General features: G+C 34.3%; 3 non-coding genes across 3 annotated transcripts; all 3 read right to left on the bottom strand.

The window, feature by feature from the left end:
- Window positions 1-1232: 1232 nt before the first annotated feature.
- On the bottom strand, window positions 1233-1304 carry TRNAP-UGG (transfer RNA proline (anticodon UGG)). Its single transcript has one exon. It is a non-coding gene; the product is annotated as a tRNA-Pro (tRNA).
- Window positions 1305-5362: 4058 nt separating this feature from the next.
- Window positions 5363-5434, bottom strand: TRNAP-UGG (transfer RNA proline (anticodon UGG)). Its single transcript has one exon. It is a non-coding gene; the product is annotated as a tRNA-Pro (tRNA).
- A 10405-nt stretch (window positions 5435-15839) lies between these two features.
- On the bottom strand, window positions 15840-15911 carry TRNAP-CGG (transfer RNA proline (anticodon CGG)). Its single transcript has one exon. It is a non-coding gene; the product is annotated as a tRNA-Pro (tRNA).
- Window positions 15912-20415: the final 4504 nt, after the last annotated feature.

The following is a 20415-nucleotide window of genomic DNA, read 5'->3' on the forward strand; positions in this document are numbered from 1 at the left end:
AAATTTAATATCATTTACTTAAATCTGTAATGTTTTCGAAAACAGCTTCATCAAGTTATGTATGGATTTTATAAAAATTGAGTAATTGTAAATTTAAATTTATATATTCTAATTGCATAGTTGACATAAGACAATTGTATTATATACTTAATAATTTCAATTCAGGAATCCGTCCCTGAGCACAAGTTCTACTCTTTCAGATGCGAGCTAAAGTTTTTTCTGTATATATTATATTTTACGTTACAATTATTAGCAAGATAGATAGATAGATAGATAGATAGATAGATAGGTAGATAGATAGATAGGTAGATAGGTAGATAGGTAGATAGGTAGATAGGTAGATAGATAGATAGATAGATAGATAGATAGACTGACTGACTGACTGACTGACTGACTGACAGATAGATATATAAGTTGCCTACAATTAATGAATAATAAAGATTTTTTATAAGTTGTAAGTCATTTCCTCCTGAATTATTTTCAAAATTGTATTTAGTGAAACCTAACTTATTTTGCATACCAATTGTCATGAGACCTGAGTTGCAATGTACAGTGAATACCTTGTGGAAGATTTCAAATGAAAATGATTGTCTATTGTCAGCTAACAAAGTTTTGTTTATAAAAAAGCTTTTTCTACTTTTACTTATAAAATGAGAGCAAATTTGAAATGAACAATATCACTTGACTCTGATTCTCTCGATGTTTCTCCCATACACCCACCTTTTCCTAAAATTTGACAACTAAGTGGTTTTTCCCTACTTCCATATCCAGTTGCTTCACGTGAGATGCCTAGCCACGCCTTTCTACACCTGCGTGAAAACAATAGATAATTATTTGTAGTGACTCGTGACCATTTAGGGTTAAATCCATTTTGAACATTCCACAGAATAGGGGAGGAAGGAAATATTAACATTTTACCGGAGGAAAATGAGTGAACATAATTCTACAAAATTCAAAGAACGAAGGAAACCAACGTTGGATATAAACAAGTTTATAAAAACCTTCAAGAGGTAAAAATATGCTGAATATGACCAATATATCACTAAAATATGCTCTGTCAGAATAAATGGACAAATATGCACAAATATGGTCTAATAAAGTGCTTTTATTTAATTACTTTTTTATATAAATTGGATTTATGTGTACTTTAGCAACTCATTGAGGTTCTAAAAAAATATGCTAAACCATGAAAATCATAGCCCTAGTAATAACATTTCAATCGCGGAAAAAATGGGCTCAGCCGGGATTTGAACCCGGGACCTCCTGCACCCAAAGCAGGAATCATACCCCTAGACCACTGAGCCGGTAGATAGTTGTTTTACTTAGATGACTATAGCTCGGACAAAAATTACTGCAAAACTAGTTGTTTACATAAAGCTACTTTCTTCAAAATACATATAAGTTTAGGAGTGTTCGAGTGTGTTATAAAAGAAGTTCTCCGTTTAGTCTTAATTGAATTTATGCATTACTTATGAAAAGTCATGCGTATCAATTATGTTTAAAAATACTCTTTATATTCTTCGTAGACTTTCCAATGCAGGGTTGCAGAACTGGGGAAGAGAGGGGTGGAAACATGGAGAAAGAGTTCGTTCCCCCATCCACAAGGCCGGAGCCTTCAATGACGTTTCTGTGACGTTTGGCATAAACACTATTCTCTCTTCTATTCTCCTCCCTACCGTACAATAACGCGAGGGTTGAAGGGAAGGGATGAGTTACATGTTCCGGGTTGTGACGTGTGCTTCAATTGTAGCACAGTTTTGCATCCCTGTCCTAATGCGTGCCTCACTTCATCTCATCAAAATTTAACATTTTGTAAAATCTTGACTTGTTCCATATCTTAGAGCTTCAAAGCTAATGTAAGATCTATGAAATATAATAAATGAAATGAAATCTGTTATCTTTTTCTTCGAGGTGAATGATCTCAGGCTGTAGATAAGCATAAACAAAGTTCTGACAATTAACGTCCGGCGATCATGGAGGTTAGAAAGCTGAACTCGGTATTATATACAACACCAATCGAAATGTCTATTATAAATGCTTTTAGTATTATGGTAAAAACTTTGTAATGCTGTAACAGTTACAGCTTGCATTTTGTCAAGACACTCCCACACCAGTCCTACAGAGCTGCGCACGAGATCGGATGAGTCTGCTTACGAATTATAGGGGAATGGGTTAGCCTTTGCCTTGAACTCGGTAGACACACGGTCGACCTTCCCTTCTACTCCTACCCTCTCCACAGAAACGTTGTTCTCGTACTGCACATCGCGAGTGTCTTGACAAAATGTATGAGTTGTGTCCATACGCCATGAGTTGTGTCCATTGTTGACATCGAGATCCACATCGCTCCTAGGCTGGTGGTAAATCAATGAGCAAAAAGAGGATATACTGTAAATTTCATAACATGAGAGAGATGAGATGAGATTGGGAAAATACTAATTTATTCAGGTATGTCCATTATAGCTTATTTAAGTTACAGAGCTATTCATTTTATTTTCAGGTTCAGTTCAAAACACTACAATGCAATAATGCGCTCTAGCGGTAAATTACAACACTATTTGATTATTCATTCGGAAATGCGGACAATGAGCGATACTATAATACAAATCCGAACGCAACGAACGAATTTTTTCCGGTAAGTGAGCGCCTACCTTGATACAGAACAGAACTCTGTGTTTTAACTCCATATAGAAATTACAATAATTTTTGTATCCAGTGGCGAACTTCTGCCCAGAGCTCCAACCTCGCAGGGCCCCAGTCGGGGAAAATAATAATAATAATAATAATAATAATAATAATAATAATAATAATAATGATAATAATTAATAATAATAATAATGAATAATAATAATGATAATAATAAAGTAATAATAATAATGATAATAATAATAATGGTAATAATAATAATAATAATGAATAATAATAAAATAATAATGATAATAATAGAAATAATAATAATAAAATAATAATGATAATAATAGAAATAATAATAATAATAATAAAATAATAATAATAATAGAAATAATAATAATGATGATAATAATAATTAATAATAATAATAATAATGGTGATAATAATAATAAGTATTATTTATTTATTTAGAATATTAACGTGCAAAACAACAGCGCAAGGCCAATTACAGTTTAGCACGATACAGAACAGAACAAAACAACAAATGATGATGAGAATGAATGATAGAAAATGGCAGTGAGATGAAATACAAACAATATAATAGTCCACATCAGTCATTGACAAAATGCAACAAAGCAAAATAGCACAAATAATTATTAAAACTAGTACAGTGAGATAATCAAAATAATGACAATTAAATATAATGAATTACAAATGAATCAATGAAATCATATAAATGAAGACTGGAATAGCATAAGACACAGTGCATAGCGACAAAATGAATAGATAACAAAAACAGTGCATACAAATAATTATTAAAATTACAGACAAATACAAATAAACAATAATGACAAATTGAATACATAATTACAAAAATACATGATACAGAAAAGCTAAAAGCAACACAAATGGAGTTAAAAATGAATGTGCTTAATATAAGAATAGCCAAACAACAAACTACACATTAAACGGATCTGAATTAATATAATGTAGATTGGCAGCTTTCATGCATCTGACAACTGGAGAGAGAGATTTAGGCTTATAGGTATAAAATTTTTTTTGAAATCTTAAACCATTCGTAGGGGCCCGAAGGAAGATATTGCTTATGAAGGATTCACAATCAATATCACCCTTTAAGGCCTTACAAAAGAATAAGTAGTCAAGTTCAAGACGTAGCATAAAGGCTAGAAATAATAATTAATAATAATGATAATAATAGAATAATAATAATAGAAATAATAATAATGATAATAAAATAATAATAATAATAATAATAATAATAATAATAATAATAATAATAATAATAATAATAATAATAATAATAATAATAGAGCCAGAAATAATGCAGCCTGTGGACTATAGTGAAGTCATCTGTTTCTTTGCAGAGAAGAAAGTTCCTCGCGTGGCAATGTAATTATATGTAAGAATTATAATGTGTAAAATACAGTAGTATAGTTGATATTTGTCTTTTTCAGACCTGCAGAGCTGTAGCTCCTCAGGGCGACTGCCTTTTTACCCCCTTCTACCTTAACCAACCTTTTCTAGCATTGTGGTCACGGCGTTCTAGTTGCGCTCAGCTATATCAACATTTATCCTAGCGGCGGCAGGTACACAATACGCGTACTGCAGTTCGAAGAGAACTGAAACATGGAAAAATCTAAACCCGTGAAGAAATACTACTTCCAAAGGAAATGGGAATATGATTATTTTGTTGTTCAAGAATACGAAAGAATTGTTTGTTTACTGTGTCCCATCCAATTTATTTCTACTCGTCATTTAAATATTAAACGACATTTAAACAAAGTCCATATTAAGAATTATGGAATAGACAAACTTTCGGGCAAGTTCATTATTATGAACTGTATATTGGTTACTTACTTCTGGCATATTTATTCTGCGTTTAATTCATCATCATATACTTGATCTTTTCGGGATTTACTTCCAAACCTATCTTTTATATATTGATTATTTATTTATATATTGTTAAATTAAGGACATCACTCGTTGTGTTCATTTTGTACTGAAATGAATAGTGACATTTATATTAACTTTCAAGGTTCATTATTTAAATTCTACAAATTTATGTTCACGCAGGTGATGAAAGGAGAAAAGTTTTGGAAAATCTAAAGCAGGCTAGGTGCAAAGAAATATCAAAGAAACTACCGACAGAAAATCTAGCATAATCGTAAACCTTGAAACGACAGAAAGCGTTATAAATACAATGACTTTATTACAATCTATTTGTAAAATTACAGTGCCGCCACTGATAGACCTTCCCACATGCAAAAAATGTCAACATCTCTACGTAGAAGTCGATCATTCCCAATAGAAGTGGAATGAGGCTGACGTCATATAAGGGTTCTGCAGGCCTGGTCTATTTCATTTCTAAATCTGTTTGTGTATTTTTTAAAGTCGATGTACCTACGATAAATAAATTAAAAATAAAAGTAAAGTTTGTTTCTTGCTAAATTACCAAAAAGGGGGCCCATCTCTGTTAACCTGGGTCGTCCGAGCTTGCTTGTATTACTACTGGTATAATTTTTACTTAAATTTTATTTTTCTCCGCAAACGAATAAGAAAGCTTTGATTTGCAGCATTATAATGAAAATGAATGCTTGAGAAACGCATGAAAAAGCGATACTTTAAATCTCAAACTGAGTAGGCTTATTAATTTATAAACACTTCGTGTAAGTTTAAATTTTATAGTCAATGGTACAGATTTTAAAAATTACACGGGCTCAGCCGGGATTTGAACCCGGGACCTCCTGCACCCAAAGCAGGAATCATACCCCTAGACCACTGAGCCACATACAAAGCCTCGCCTTTCCTTTGCTTAGTATAAATCACCTCGTTTCTCGCATCATCGCTAGATAGTGATAACGTCAGATATTATTAGATTTAACATGAAGATTGTCATTTGATGTACCAGAACATTACACTGGTAGCAGACAAGCCTGCAATATAGTGAAATCTTCATTTGAACCCACGCTCTTGGCTTACACGCCGCAGCGCCGTTGCGTAGGCCTACAGAATGAATTTGGAATGCAGTCTGCTGCATTGATATATTTAGCTAGATTCTGATTACAGAGTTGTTTTCTTCCGTTATTATATTCGCGTGGAAATAAATATAGCAAATAGCCACAAATTTATAACATGAAGTTCCCCAAGGATCAATTTTAGGCCCCTTATTATTTCCAGTTTCTATTAATGATTTAGCTGAACTATAAATCATTAGCCAAGGTAATTCTAATTGCAAATGATACAAGTGTTATTATCTACATTTTTTTTTAATTTATTGAGTATGCCCCAACGAGCATAACTCATATATAGGGGCTATACAAGAACACATACATATGTTATACAATGTAATTGAAAAAGTCATGAAACTACAGTCTGTGAAAACAAACAATAACACAAGAATTTATTAAAGAAAGAAAGCAAAATAAGAACAAATAATAAGATGGCATAAAGTTTTGGGCAGAAAGAAGAAAAAGTTTGAAACCATGAAATAAATAAACCAACTAAGAATTAAAATAAATAATCTTCCCCAAAAACGTATTTTTAAACAATTCTTAAAACACCGGCAATTTGGTAAAATTCCATATTCTAAAGGAAGTTGGTTAAAAGTTGTTGTTAAAAAATGGTTAAGTCCTTTCGTTCCATAAGTTACTGAGCTATGCTGAGAAAAAAAATTGTCTTTTTGTCTTGTTAAATAAGTATGTATATCTTTGTTAAACTGAAATATAATATTATTATGTATTAAATTATTAATAACTTTGTACATGAAAATGGCAGCACCTAATTTGATAATTGATTCAACTGGTAGAACGAAAGAAAATTGATATAGATATTTAACTGGAGTCAAATAATGAAAATCCAATAAATTTCTTAAAGCTCTATTTTGAATAAATTGCAAAGGTCTCAAAGCAGTTTTCTTATTATGTCCCCAAATAAATGACATATACATTAAATGACAATGGATAAAATCATAATATATACTCAAGAGACAAGATATAGGCAAAGATCTTTAAAACTTTTTCAAAATACCAGACATTGGAGCAATTTTCTCAGAGAAAGCCAAAATATGCTTATCCCAAGTTAAATGTTAATCAACAATCAAACCTAAAAATTTAACTGATGCAACTTTTTGTATTACAGAATCATGAAACTTTAATTCTTTCGGAATAATAAAATAAAATGAAGATTTAGTGAAAATCGCATATGCAGTTTTTTTTTTTTTCAAATTCAAACAAAGCCTATTTGCGCTTAACCAGTTTTCAAGAGTAATAATGTCTGCCTCAAAATTTTCAGACAGTTCTTCAATGGAGTCAGTAATATAAAATACACTAGTGTCATCTGCAAAAACAATGGCATTGCTATCGCTGTATGAACACTTCCTAATAGAGCGTTAAATCTAATGAATGAATTGTTTAGTGCAAGTAAACCAATATTTGATGTTGATAAAACCAATGTAATAAATGTTATTTTATATGTTATTTTAATGTACCGAAGTACATATGATATTTCCATGCAGATATTCTGCGTCATCATACGATGAAAGAGCAATGGAACGGAGAAAAATTCTCTCCGGCGCCGGGATTTGAACCCGGGTTTTCAGCTCTACGTGCTGATGCTTTATCCACTAAGCCACACATATATGATGTGCGTAAAATCACTTCGTGATTTAAGACGGCGCTCATTCCGTCGGATCCCGGCCAACTAGTCACTCATATCGAGTGCACCTCAGCACAGGTATGGACTTCGGTCCTGCGTTCATAGACATCTATGACGTAGTGCAGAGGGCGGCCACTAGAGGGAACCCAAGAGTTGGAGCTTAATCTGAGACGATTCTAACCGGCGTCGGAGTTGTATCCGGTGTGGCTTAGTGGATAAAGCATCAGCACGTAGAGCTGAAAACCCGGGTTCAAATCCCGGCGCCGGAGAGAATTTTTCTCCGTTCCATTGCTCTTTCATCGTACAATGTAATAAAATTTAGCAGGCCTGGGGGAAAGGAACTGGCCATCCTGCATATTATTTCCTGTCTTAGTTGCCTCATGAGGAGGGCTGTGACCTTTTTTTTTTTTTTGGTATTAACGTTAGGTATACGCGAAATGTTTTAAAACTTAATTTTATGCATGGAAAATGCATATGCTTATAGTGAAAGTCCAAAATTAAGGGAAATATAATCTGCGAATTTCCGCGAAATTGATATAATTCCACGAAATTACTTCATAATCACGATATTTTGAACAAAAAAAAACATTTTATTAAAAATTCGCACGAAAAATGACTTTTTTCCCAAATAAAACGTGAAAACTTTCTTCGTTATAAAATATAGATGAGCATGTGGAATCTGGCAACGATGCACAGTTTTAGGGAGTGCTTCTTCAAGCAGACAACTATTATTTCTCTTCCTGCAACAACTGCCTTCCTGATATCAAGAAGGCAGTGAGTGTCTTCACCTTCTCACAGTCGAATGAAATGTAATTATGAATGTATGTAATTAATTATGCAAACAATTTTCTGTTAGTTTCAAAGGAATTGTTTTACGATGCAAGGCTGGGAAGTGCTTTTACAAAATCGAGAGGGGGAAGAAAAACAAAGAGCAGAGCGAGTTTTTCAATTTCAGAGATTTTGTAATGAACTTCACAAACGTGTATTGTACAACTTTTTTACACGATCATATTTTTAAAATTGCAAATACAATACATTTAAATTGAATATTTAGGGCAATATTATTCCAAAGCCTTCGCAAAACTGCACTATAATGGTAACTAAGTAACAATAAGTGTACTGTAATGGGTCTGTTTCAGTATAGTTTTATGTTATGAAGAATGGTTTCCCAAGCAACACGTTTCTGTGTGGGAATTCTAACTTTCAAGACCTAACGACAAAGCTGTAAATACAATAAAAAACACGACCGTGCAAAAACTTTATTTACGTACGTATTTTCTAATGTATTAACATAAATAACACATAAATCTATTCCATTTATTAGATTATTGGAAATTCAAATGAAGTAATATAAAAGTTGAACCACAAGTACAGTCCGCGTCACCGTTTTTGGCGTGTGAAATAAGTAATGGGAACGTTAAATGCTAGTGTCTTACATTTATCGTAGTCAGTCTGGCAACTGTGTTCGGTAAATGGCTGATGTGACGTGTAGAGGAAGTGGTGCCATTCTCAGCTGCACTAGCAACATGCTCACAAACCGGGCACTATACTCTAAGACACACGCCAAAAATGCTGGCGCCAGCTGTAGTGTAATTAATTTCAGGGGATTATTCTTTGAGATATTTGAAACAAAGTTTAATACAATTTTGCTCGTTTTTGTTTTCTTTTAGAGTTAATTGTTTTATATGAATCATTTCATGGCATGTTTTGGGAAAGCCATTGATTTAATTTCCAATATGTTCAGTCAATTTAATATAGCAATGTATTATGATAATAAATTATTGAAATAAATTTTCTTTTGTCCATTAAATGTGCAAAAATTTGATCCAAACAAATGTAGCTTTTCGCTCTGTAACGAAAATATTTGTTCGTATCAAATTTCTATTCATTTAAAGCAGAAAACTAAAATTCTTTCAATATTTTATTATTATAAAACACTGCTCTCTTTCGGTCAGTAGAGTGCTGGTCTTCTATACCCGACGTTACTGGTTCGATTCTGACCTAGGTCGAAGGCATTTAAGTGTCCTGGTATAACCTCGGCAGTTGCGAGCGTCGTTAAATAAAACATAATTTACAATTTACATTGCTCTCTTAAATTGACTGAGCGTATTGGGAATAAAATCAATGGCTTTCCCAAAACACGCTATGAAATGTTTCAAAGTTATAATAGTACATTATGCAACGAGCCTATAATGGTAGTAATTAAGACGCGAGTATGTTTTTGAAACGAGCGCAAGCGAGTTTCATAATTTTCATACGAGCGTCTTAATTACCATTATATGCAAGTTTCAGACGACTAATTTTTCTCGACCAGATTTCTAACTTGAAATCATTGATAAGTATTCATGTTATTCTTATCTGACTGGGGAGCGGCACTGACCTTGTGCAATATCTCGTAAATTGTGAGATGTGCGCAGACGCGAAAGTATTGATTTTTTCCGAGAAACAAATGTCATTGACCTTGATATAATCTAGAGAGTAAAATAAACATTAATCTTGATATAACCACAATCTAGTATATACAGTCGCGAAGCTCAATACGTAGTAAATATGCAAACATTAGATAGTTGCTCACCACTAGGATCGCTAATATCGCCTCATTACAGGCAATGCCAAATAGTACTGTCACAGTCTATTGTTTCTAGCACCCTCAAAACTCAAGCTTCGTGACTGTATATAGCAGACTGTGATATAACCTTGAAATTGATTTAGACATTGAAAAACGAGATGACAAATTGAATTTATTTGAATTTTATTTACAATTAATGCTAATTATTATAGTAACAGAACATAACCTTCTGCGACAGTATTGGATTTCCAGCCTCCGTGACGTTTCGCTAGTTGTCTTTCGATTGCATATCCGAGAATAATCGATACTTGCGCTTTCATGTTGCTACAATGGTGTTTTCTGATTGGTGGAACACCTGAACTTTAATGAATAGGTGTACTTTAATGAGGTCCATTAAAGGGCTGCGACCAGGTGTATAATTACTACATTTCGGCATGGTCGAGCATAAAACAATTTTTATCTCGAAAAGTAAGCTAAATGAGCAAAGTTGTATTATATTTTATCGTTTACAATATCTCAAACAATAATTCTCTAAAAATGACATTTCTTACGGCTCACCTGTAATTATAAGCAATCTATAAAGCGTTTATATTCGATGCAATGTTTAGTTGCAGCATTTATATTTTTTACTTGATTATTTAACGACGCTGTATCAACTACTGGGTTATTTAACATCGATGGAATTGATCATGAGACGGTATTTGGCGAGATGAGGCCGAGGATTCGTCATAATTACCTGACATTCGTCTTATGGTTGGGGAAAACCTCGGAAAAACATAAATTAAACCAATTAAAAAATCTTCTCATTCAATTTTAATTGCAATTGTATGTTACTTTAGAAAAATCCTGTCCACACCTGTGGAGTAACGGTTAGCGCGTCTGACCGCGAAACTAAGTGCCCCGGTCGGGGCAAGTTACCTGGTTGAGGTTTTTTCCGGGGTTTTCCTCAACTCAATATGACCAAATGCTGGGTAACTTTCGGTGCTGGTCTCCGGACTCGTTTCACCGGAATTATCACACCGCGGCGAGAGACTGAGAATATAATCTTACATCTATTTCTTACAGAATTCCGTCCTGTTGAACTTTGTATTACAAATGAACAAACCTCAAGCCTTTAGTTTAAATAATTTTATGCTCGACCATGCCGAAATGTAGTAATTATACACCTGGTAGCAGTCCTTTAATGCATGTCATTAAAGTACACCTATTCATTAAAGTTCAGGTTTTCGATTATTCTCGGATATACAATCGAAAGACAGCGAGGGAAACGTCACGGAGGCTGGAAATCCAATACTGTCGCAGAAGGTTATGTTCTGTTACTATAACAATTAGCGTTAATTGTAAATAATATTCAAATAAATTCAATTTGTCATCTCGTGTTTCAATTCTAAATTAATTTTCAGGTTATATCAAAATTAGTTCATGTTATTCTCTAGATTATATCAAGGTCAATGACATTATTGTTACTCGGAAAAAATCAATACTTTCGCGTCTGCGCACATCTCACAATTTACGAGCTATGCACAAGGTCACTTCCGATCTTCAGTCAGATACGAATAAAGTGAATACTTCTGAATAATTTCGAGTTAGAAATATGGTCGAGCATAAAAAGTCGCTTGCGCTCGTTTCATAAACAAACATACTCGCGTCTTAATTACTATCATTATAGGCTCGTTGCATAATGCACTATTAAACAATTTTAATTCTTCAACACTGGCACATTGTTTGCCATTTAAATATACTTCTCTTAATCGCAGCCATATTTATTGTTTGTTTTTATCTGAATGTTTTTTATTCAATAATATGCTTGACGCCATGATTTATAACCATTTTTAAAATGAGCAAGCAAAGTTAAATTTTACATGTGTTTTATATGTGTGTTTTTATTATTGTATCTTTTCACCTATGTTCAATTGTATTTGTCAGCAAATCACATCACCTGAAGATGACTTACTTCAAAAGTCTAAAATATAGGAGTGGATCAGGACAGCACGTTTGCACATCTCCTTTTTATGTTAGGTTAGGTTCTTTTCAAACTGAAATGACGAGTGAAACGTACAGTTAAAATTACCCTAACCTAACCTAACCTAACCTAACCTAACCTAACTTAACCTAACCTAACCTAACCTAACCTAACCTAACCTAACCTAACCTATCCTCACCTAACTTAACATAAAAAGGTTAGGTTAGGTTAGGTTAGAGTAATTTTAACTGTACGCTTCACTCGTCATTTCAGTTTGAAAAGAACCTAACCTAACATAAAAAGGAGATGTGTAAACGTGCTGTCCTGATCCACTCCTTAAAATATTCGTGATGCATAATTTAATATATTGTAATTTGATGTAACAGAATTCATTTCTGCTTCCATACCTTGATAAGTGATAGACTGAAAATTAAACAAACTATTTTGATATTATAATTCACGAACTTATCTGAATTTCTAATATGACTTTTAAATTTATTATCATCTTCATTTCATTCAGACGTTAAATAACCTGAGATGTTGATACAGCGTCGTAAAATAATCCACTAAAAATAAGAATTCTGCAGATATGATATGATATATTTCTTCACAGCACTTCTTTACATGTAATGGTGTACCTCACATTTCTGTATCCGGTGCCACCATTAACATATTACAATAACACATTATTTGCAGTACACGTCTACACAAATACTCCCCAATTACACTATGTACCTTTTTTGTTACTTGGTCAAACTCCTCTTCAGTATTTCTCCTACAATTCTTTTGCTATTCTCTATTTTTTCATTAATCCTAATATATCTAATATTATATACTCATTTCATATCCCCTTTTTTCCTGTAACTATTATTCACTAAAATCTCAATTTCAATTTTTCTCCATAAATTATCATATTGAATTATTTGCCTATTTGTTCTTTGACCTTTTCTCCTATCTTTCTCTTATATTCATTTACTGTTCCAACGTTCAAATGTTAGTACTAATTTTATGCTGTCATTTGTCCACTTCTCTTTACCCTTTCTCACTATTTTCACTCATTCCTATTTGCGCTCACTTTCACTTTCTCACTATTCCACTTACACCTAATCCTTTGTCACTATTCTCACTTCCTATAAATACTTATATTTTATTCTACACATCTGCTTATACACTTTCTCTCTCCCCTATACTTCTCGATCTTTTCTAGTTTCACTTTATTTGCACTTTTTGATCACATCCCCACATTTTTTTAAACGTATCAAATATCTCTGCTATATCCTCAGCTGTCGCAGGTTCTGACCTTTCTTTACTGTTCGTCTCTGCATTCTGCAGATATTTAATATGCATCATTTCCTCATATAATGACTTATAAATACTGAATACGATCAAAATCCGACCAGTAGTTTCGGCTGAATTTAGCCTTCTTCTGACGTATCTTTTCTACGTTCCTGTTTGCTGTTGCTATGCGATGTAACTTCTTTTGAAAGAGGCAATTTTTTGACACCCCTGTCTGTTGGGATATTTGCAGTGTTACCGCGTTTCTCTATGACTAACTGTGCGGCGGTGTGCGAATATCCGCGGGGAAGAGCGTAAGGTCATCCTCTCAACTCTCCGACCTCGACATCAGTGGTTGTGCCAAATCCAGTTACATTGACCAAGTCTAAGCAGATTGCAGCACGAGATGAAAGCTTAGCTTCCGTCATCTTGCCTTGGCATCCTCACATGGAATGAACTTCAATGAGACTGTCATAAACCACTTTGCAGCCCAGAAAGAGAGAAGGAGATTTAATTTTTATTTTATCTTTTATTGAGTTATTTTATGACGCTGTATCAACATCTCAGGTTATTTAGCGTCTGAATAAAATGAAGGTGATAATGCCGTTGAAATGAGTCCGGGGTCCAGCACCGATAGTTACCCAGCATTTGCTCATATTGGGTTGAGAGAAAACCCCGGAAAAAACCTCAACTAGGTAACTTACCCGACCGGGATTCGAACCCGGGCCACCTGGTTTTAATTTTTATAAACAGATGAATTAATAAAGGCTTACTTCTCATAAAGCGTTAATATTATTAAAAAATTAATTATTCAATTATTGCAACTACTTACAGTATTTATTGTTGTTTAGTCAACTGTTCGAAGACAGTCTGAACCCCACAAGTGATATCAACAAGGCACCACTTATGAGGCAACTAGGCCAGGAAGTAATGGAGTGTCCACACCTGTGGAGTAACGGTCAGCGCGTCTGGTCCCGAAACTAGCCGGCCCAGGTTCGAATCCCGGTTGGGGCAAGTTACCTGGTTGAGGTTTTTCCGGGGTTTTCCCTCAACCCAATACGAGCAAATGCTGGGTAACTTTCGGTGCTGGATCCCGCACTCATGTCACCGGCATTATCACCTTCATCTCATTCAGACGCTAAATAACCGAGGTGTTGATACAGCTTCGTAAAATAACACAATAAAATTTGTGACTCCACTTGCGTTGACACTCTAGCGCCATCTCACTTAGCGAATACCTCCAGACGCGCAGCATCTGCTGCTGAATTAGCCGTGAAGAAGGTCAATAAATATGCTCATCTTTTAGACAATTATATCTTTGTCCCCTTTGCTGTGGAGACCTTCGGTCCTTGGAGTCATGACGCTAAAGTGTTGGTATCTCAAATCGGCAAATTTTGATCTCCATCACTGGTGATCGCCGTTGCACTACTTATTTGCGTCAACGCTTAAGTATTTATATTCAACGCGGAAATGCAATGAGCCCTTTGCACGAACTTTTTCTCCTGTAAAATTTATTACCTCTATGTACATGTTTATATTTAGTTTTTATATATGTGTAATTGTAACGGTGAAAATATTGCTAATCAAATATATTTTTTTCATAAGTGTATATTATTTTAGAAGTGTTTTTGTATATGCAAACGCATTATTAATTTGGCTATAACTTTTATATCACCTTTATAAAGGTAAGCACGCTTTATTATGAAATATAGCCAACTTATATTCAGACAATAATAAAGAACAATTGACTGTAAAAGATTGCATTTAATAAAATAAATAAATAAATAAATAAACTAATGGGATAGGGTGGCCAGTTCTTTTCCCCTTTTTTCCCTTCTTTTATCACTCTCTAAATAGCTAAGAACTTATTTTATATCCCTCACTTTTTATAATTGGAAATCTTACCCAATTTTAATAATACGAGCCACTATTTAAGATGATGATGATGATGATGATGATGATGATAATAATAATAATAATAATAATAATTTATTTTGCATGCAACATCAATTATATTATTTTGTTATTTCTTATATAATAATTGCAATACAGTTTGGAGGTACGAAGGTAAAGAAAATTTATTTTAGGGGTAGGCTAACAAATAAGATTGAATTATCACCGCTTTATACCACGCTTAACAATTTTGTACATGTATTTTTTTCTAACTCTCCAACTTCTAATAGAAAAAATATATATGTAACATAAACAAAAGAATTAAAAAAAAAAGTTGGGGTTATTTCATAAATTATCTTTTCTTTGTAACTAATATTATTAAAAAAACGAATGCACAGTTTCCTACCCAACATGGCAAAATTATTCAAACTGATTGAATCCAATTTGTATGAGTAGAATTTTGAATATTTTTCCAATTAAAGGGGGGGGAATAATAATAATAATAATAATAATAATAATAATAATAATAATAATAATAATAATAACAATAAGTGCATGATGAAAGGCAAATTTTGTAACTACATGAGGTTATTAAGATAGGTACATTATTTATAGAAAAAAAATGAAAGTTGTATCTTAAAAATGTGTAGAAAATTTCATTTTATCTATAAAACTTTCCTAGAAATAAACTGGTTTGGAACCCGGTATCTGCTGTCCCCAAAATATAACCTACGAATCATGCTCTTGTACCACTGAGCCAGTAGTTTGTTGTGGGAATTTATCTTATTGCTATTCACAATGCAACTGTAATCTAGATAAAATGCTAAAAATCTGCACGGGCTCAGCCGGGATTTGAACCCGGGACCTCCTGCACCCGAAGCAGGAATCATACCCCTAGACCACTGAGCCACCTGAAGGTGAAGCTTTGCTTTTCACACTGTAAATTTTATGACTTTCTCCTCGCACATCGACGTACTGTCATGTCAGAGTAATGACACGTAACTCCATGTGTGACGTCATTTCGTAACACAGTGATGTACCTTCAAGCAGATACCTGCATGACATACTCATGTTAAAATAACCATGATTCAAATTTAAGAGACTAGTTTATTTTTTATTTTTTTAGTTGGTTTCTTTAACGACGCATTATCAACTACTAGGTTATTTAGCGTCGATGATATTGGTGATAGCGAGATGGTATTTGGCGAGATGAGGCCGAGGATTCGCCATAGATTACCTGGCATTCACCTTAATGTTGGGGAAAACCTCGGAAAAAATTCAACCAGGTAATCAGCCCAAGCGGGGATCGAACCCGCGCTCAAGCCCAAATTCTGACCGGCAGGCAAGCGCCTTAACCGGAGAGGAGTTTAATTGAAGTAGGGATTAACAATTTGGTAAAGGTGGAAAAGTGTACAACTTCAACAGCATTTAAATATTGTCAAGGGTGCTTCCTTTGCACATAGGATAGTTTTTAAATAGAATGGAATTGAGAGGGAGGCTCTATGACCAAGCACTGCAACCATTCACTATTCACTAACTACACTAATGTTCGCCACGTACCCAGGTTTTGAGCAGCCAGCCCCTCTCGTTCCTAACCTCCTAGAGCCTATTCCACAAAGGCATGGTGTTGTACAGGGACATCATTTTATTTTTACTAACATTTTTAATATTAACCTGGCTATACCTTTGGATTAATGACTGAAACTCGGAAACACCGTTTGCTACCTCCTTCCACAACTGGAGTTCGATGATACTGACGTAATATACAAACAAATCACTTTACTAGGTATAGGAGGGAAGAAAAGTACTTCATCCATTTACGCAAAGTAGGAAATATCGCGATTTTGAGTGTGATAATTTTCATTAGGTTTTTGTTTAATCAAAATACAGTACTGTATTAACAATGAGTGTTTTTACTCACGAACTGAGTTATCCATGCGAACGTATTCATTATGCAGTGTATATTATACTGTCTACAGCACATTAGCGTACGATATAGAGGATGAAGTTAAAATGAAAAATAATCATAATATGGATATTTAAACAAATTTTTGAAAATGGTGGCCGTTCATTTCGATACAGGCTTCAGTTCTTTTGTCCCTATTATCGCACTATAGACTATTGCATCTAATTCCAATTACCAGTTTCGTCCTTCGTACTAGTACCTCATGTTGAAATAATTCTGTACCTACTCTATAAAAGAGTACCTTACGTACTGTAAATTCAGTCTTCACTTCTGCCCGACCCGCACAGATAAAATTACTCAGACATGCTATCTACTGTCCATCCAAGTGGTTATGTCGCAGGAACGTAGAAAGGGGGGGGTGGAATCACGTGATTGTTAATTACTTAACGAGGCTCTTTTATTTATGTTATTTTAAACAGTTGCATAATATTACGTAGACGTCCAATTAATTCCTAACAGAAATTAATGTTTTGAGAAAAGAGCTAAGAAAGCCCAGCCAATAGTTTTTACAGTGGAGCGAGCAGAAGCAGGTGGGGGAAATCGGGATGCGACGTAGGCAAACGGACGACAGTACCTGTGCGAAAATATGATTCAACATTGGAAGTTTTCGTCACTGGAGAACGCGAACATATTTCTGAAACGTACTATAATCACTAACTCAGTACTGAGGCCTTAATTCTGTGTGGACAGTTGGAACTTCGTTAGCAGAAGGGGTGGGAGTGAAGTACACTAAAAAACTCAGGTACAATAAAAGTTGAAGTAAAAATAAAATGATGTCTCTGTACATTAGCCTACAAATTACTGATGAAAATTGTTGTAAAGTATGGAGGTGTATCTTTCTGTTCCACGAAAGAATTAAAATGTATTAAGGTCCATTCTCAATGAAAATTAAACATAACCGTAACATAAACACAGAAGTTTGCGCCCAGGCTATCAAATGGGATCATTCACAATGATTCACATAAGCATTGACATGAACATTACCGCAAGACGTTAACATGAAAGTTTGCAAACTCCAAACTTTCATGCTTATGCTTACGTGATTTGCAAACAGAACACAATCATGGAGCGCTGAAGCACAGTCTAGTATATACAGTCGCGAAGCTCAATACGTAGTAAATATGCAAACATTAGATGGTTGCTCACCACTAGGGTCGCTAATATCGCCTCATTACAGGCAATGCAAAATAGTACCGTCACAGTCTATTGTTTCGAGCACCCTCAAAACTCAAGCTTCGTGACTGTATATAGTAGACTGTGGCTGAAGTATACGACAGAATATGAGGAAACGGCGTCGTTATTATGTTTCTATGGTTACCAAGTATGTTTGCGGTTATGTTTATGTTCCCATCGTGAATGATGGTATGACATCTTGATTTTACCGTAACGTTTATATTCTTAAGTTAACGCTTACGTTATGTTTAATTTTCATTGTGAATGAGCCTTTATACATTACCAATGAACAACCGCTACATGTCACGTCATATCAGTAAACATACTACCATAACATGAATCTTGGTATTTCATTCATCGAATTAGGTTATGTTTGCATCTTTAATCGTAATGTATTTTAAGATAGGTTATACAGCAAAGATTTGTAGATACTATGAATTTCGTAACCCTGCAATGTTATTTACTTTAGTTTACTTCTTTAATAATAATGAAAAATTTACTTCCTCATTATTTTATCATGTTCTTTCGCGATCATCGCATAATGCTCCTTGATAGTTTCCCATATTAGCCAACAGATGCCACTAATAACGATCTCCACCCCCAAACTTTATTTGTCACGAAATTACAAACGCTGCAAAATTACTGAAATGGTGTCAAAGGAGATGATTTTGTTTCTTTTGAAGGAAATAGAAGCAAGAAAAGATATTTTGTAGCACATGTATGTATTAGTCTCCTTTCATTGGTAGAATACTTGACAGTTCACTAGTAAGTTACAAATACTAGTACTTTTGTGAAACACAATAATGAAACTTCATTAGCAATTTGTAAGTATGGAGTAGTGAAGTACTTACTTACAAATGGCTTTTAAGGAACCCGCATGTTCATTGCCGCCCTCACATAAACCCGTCATCGGTCCCTATCTTGTGCACGATTAATCCAGTCTCTATCATCTTATCCCACTTCCCTCAAATACATTTTAATATTATCCTCCCATCTACGTCTCGGCCTCCCCAAAGGTCTTTTCCCCTCCGGTCTCCCAACTAACACTCTATATGCATTTCTGGATTCGCCCATACGCGCTACATGCCCTGCCCATTTCTAACGTCTGGATTTAATGTTCCTAATTATGCCAGGTGAAGAATACAATCCGTGCAGTTTTGCGTTGTGTAACTTTCTCCATTCTCCTGTAACTTCATCCCTCTTAGCCCCAAATATTTTCCTAAGAACCTTTCCTCAAACACCCTAATCTCTGTTCCTCTCTCAAAGTGAGAGTTCAAGTTTCACAACCATACAGAACAACCGGTAATATAACTGTTTTATAAATTCTAACTTTCAGATTTTTTGACAGCAGACTAGATGACAAAAGCATCTCAACCGAATAATAACAGGCATTTCCCATATATATTCTGTGTTTAATTTCCTCCCGAGTGTCATTTATATTTGTTACTGTTGCTCCAACATATTTGAATTTTTCCACCTCTTCGAAGGATAAATCTACAATTTGGTACAATATTCTGGTCACGAGATATAATCATGTACTTAGTCTTTTCAGGATTTACTTCCAACCCTATCGCTTTACTTGCTTCAACTAGAATTTCCGCGTTTTCCCTAATCGTTTGTGGATTTTCTCCTAGCATATTCACGTCATCCGCATAGACAAGAAGCTGATGTAACCCATTCAACTCCAAACCCTGTCTATTATCCTCAACTTTCCTAATGGCATATTCTAGAGCGAAGTTAAAAAGTAAAGGTGATAGTGAATCTCCCTGCTTTAGCCCGCAGTGAATTGGAAAAGCATCAGATAGAAACTGGCCTATACGGACTCTGCTGTAAGTTTCACTAAGACACATTTTAATTAATCGAACTAGTTTCTTGGGAATACCAAATTCAATAAGAATATTATATAAAACTTCTCTCTTAACCGAGTCGTACGCCTTTTTGAAATCTATGAATAACTGATGTACTGTACCCTTATACTCCCATTTTTTCTCCAATATCTGTCGAATACAAAAAATCTGATCATTAGTCGATCTATTACGCCTAAAACCACACTGATGATCCCAATAATTTCATCTACATATGGAGTTAATCTTCTCAAAAGGATATTCAACAAAATTTTGTACGACGTCAACAAAAGTGATATTCCTCGAAAGTTACTACAGTTAGTCTTGTCCCCCTTCTTAAAAATAGGTACGATTATGGACTCTTTCCATTGTTCTGGTACAATTTCCTTTTCCCAAATTGCAAGTACAAGTTTATAAATTTCGCTAGATT

Source organism: Periplaneta americana, chromosome 6 (assembly GCF_040183065.1).
Source record: "Periplaneta americana isolate PAMFEO1 chromosome 6, P.americana_PAMFEO1_priV1, whole genome shotgun sequence".
Lineage (NCBI taxonomy): Eukaryota > Metazoa > Arthropoda > Insecta > Blattodea > Blattidae > Periplaneta > Periplaneta americana.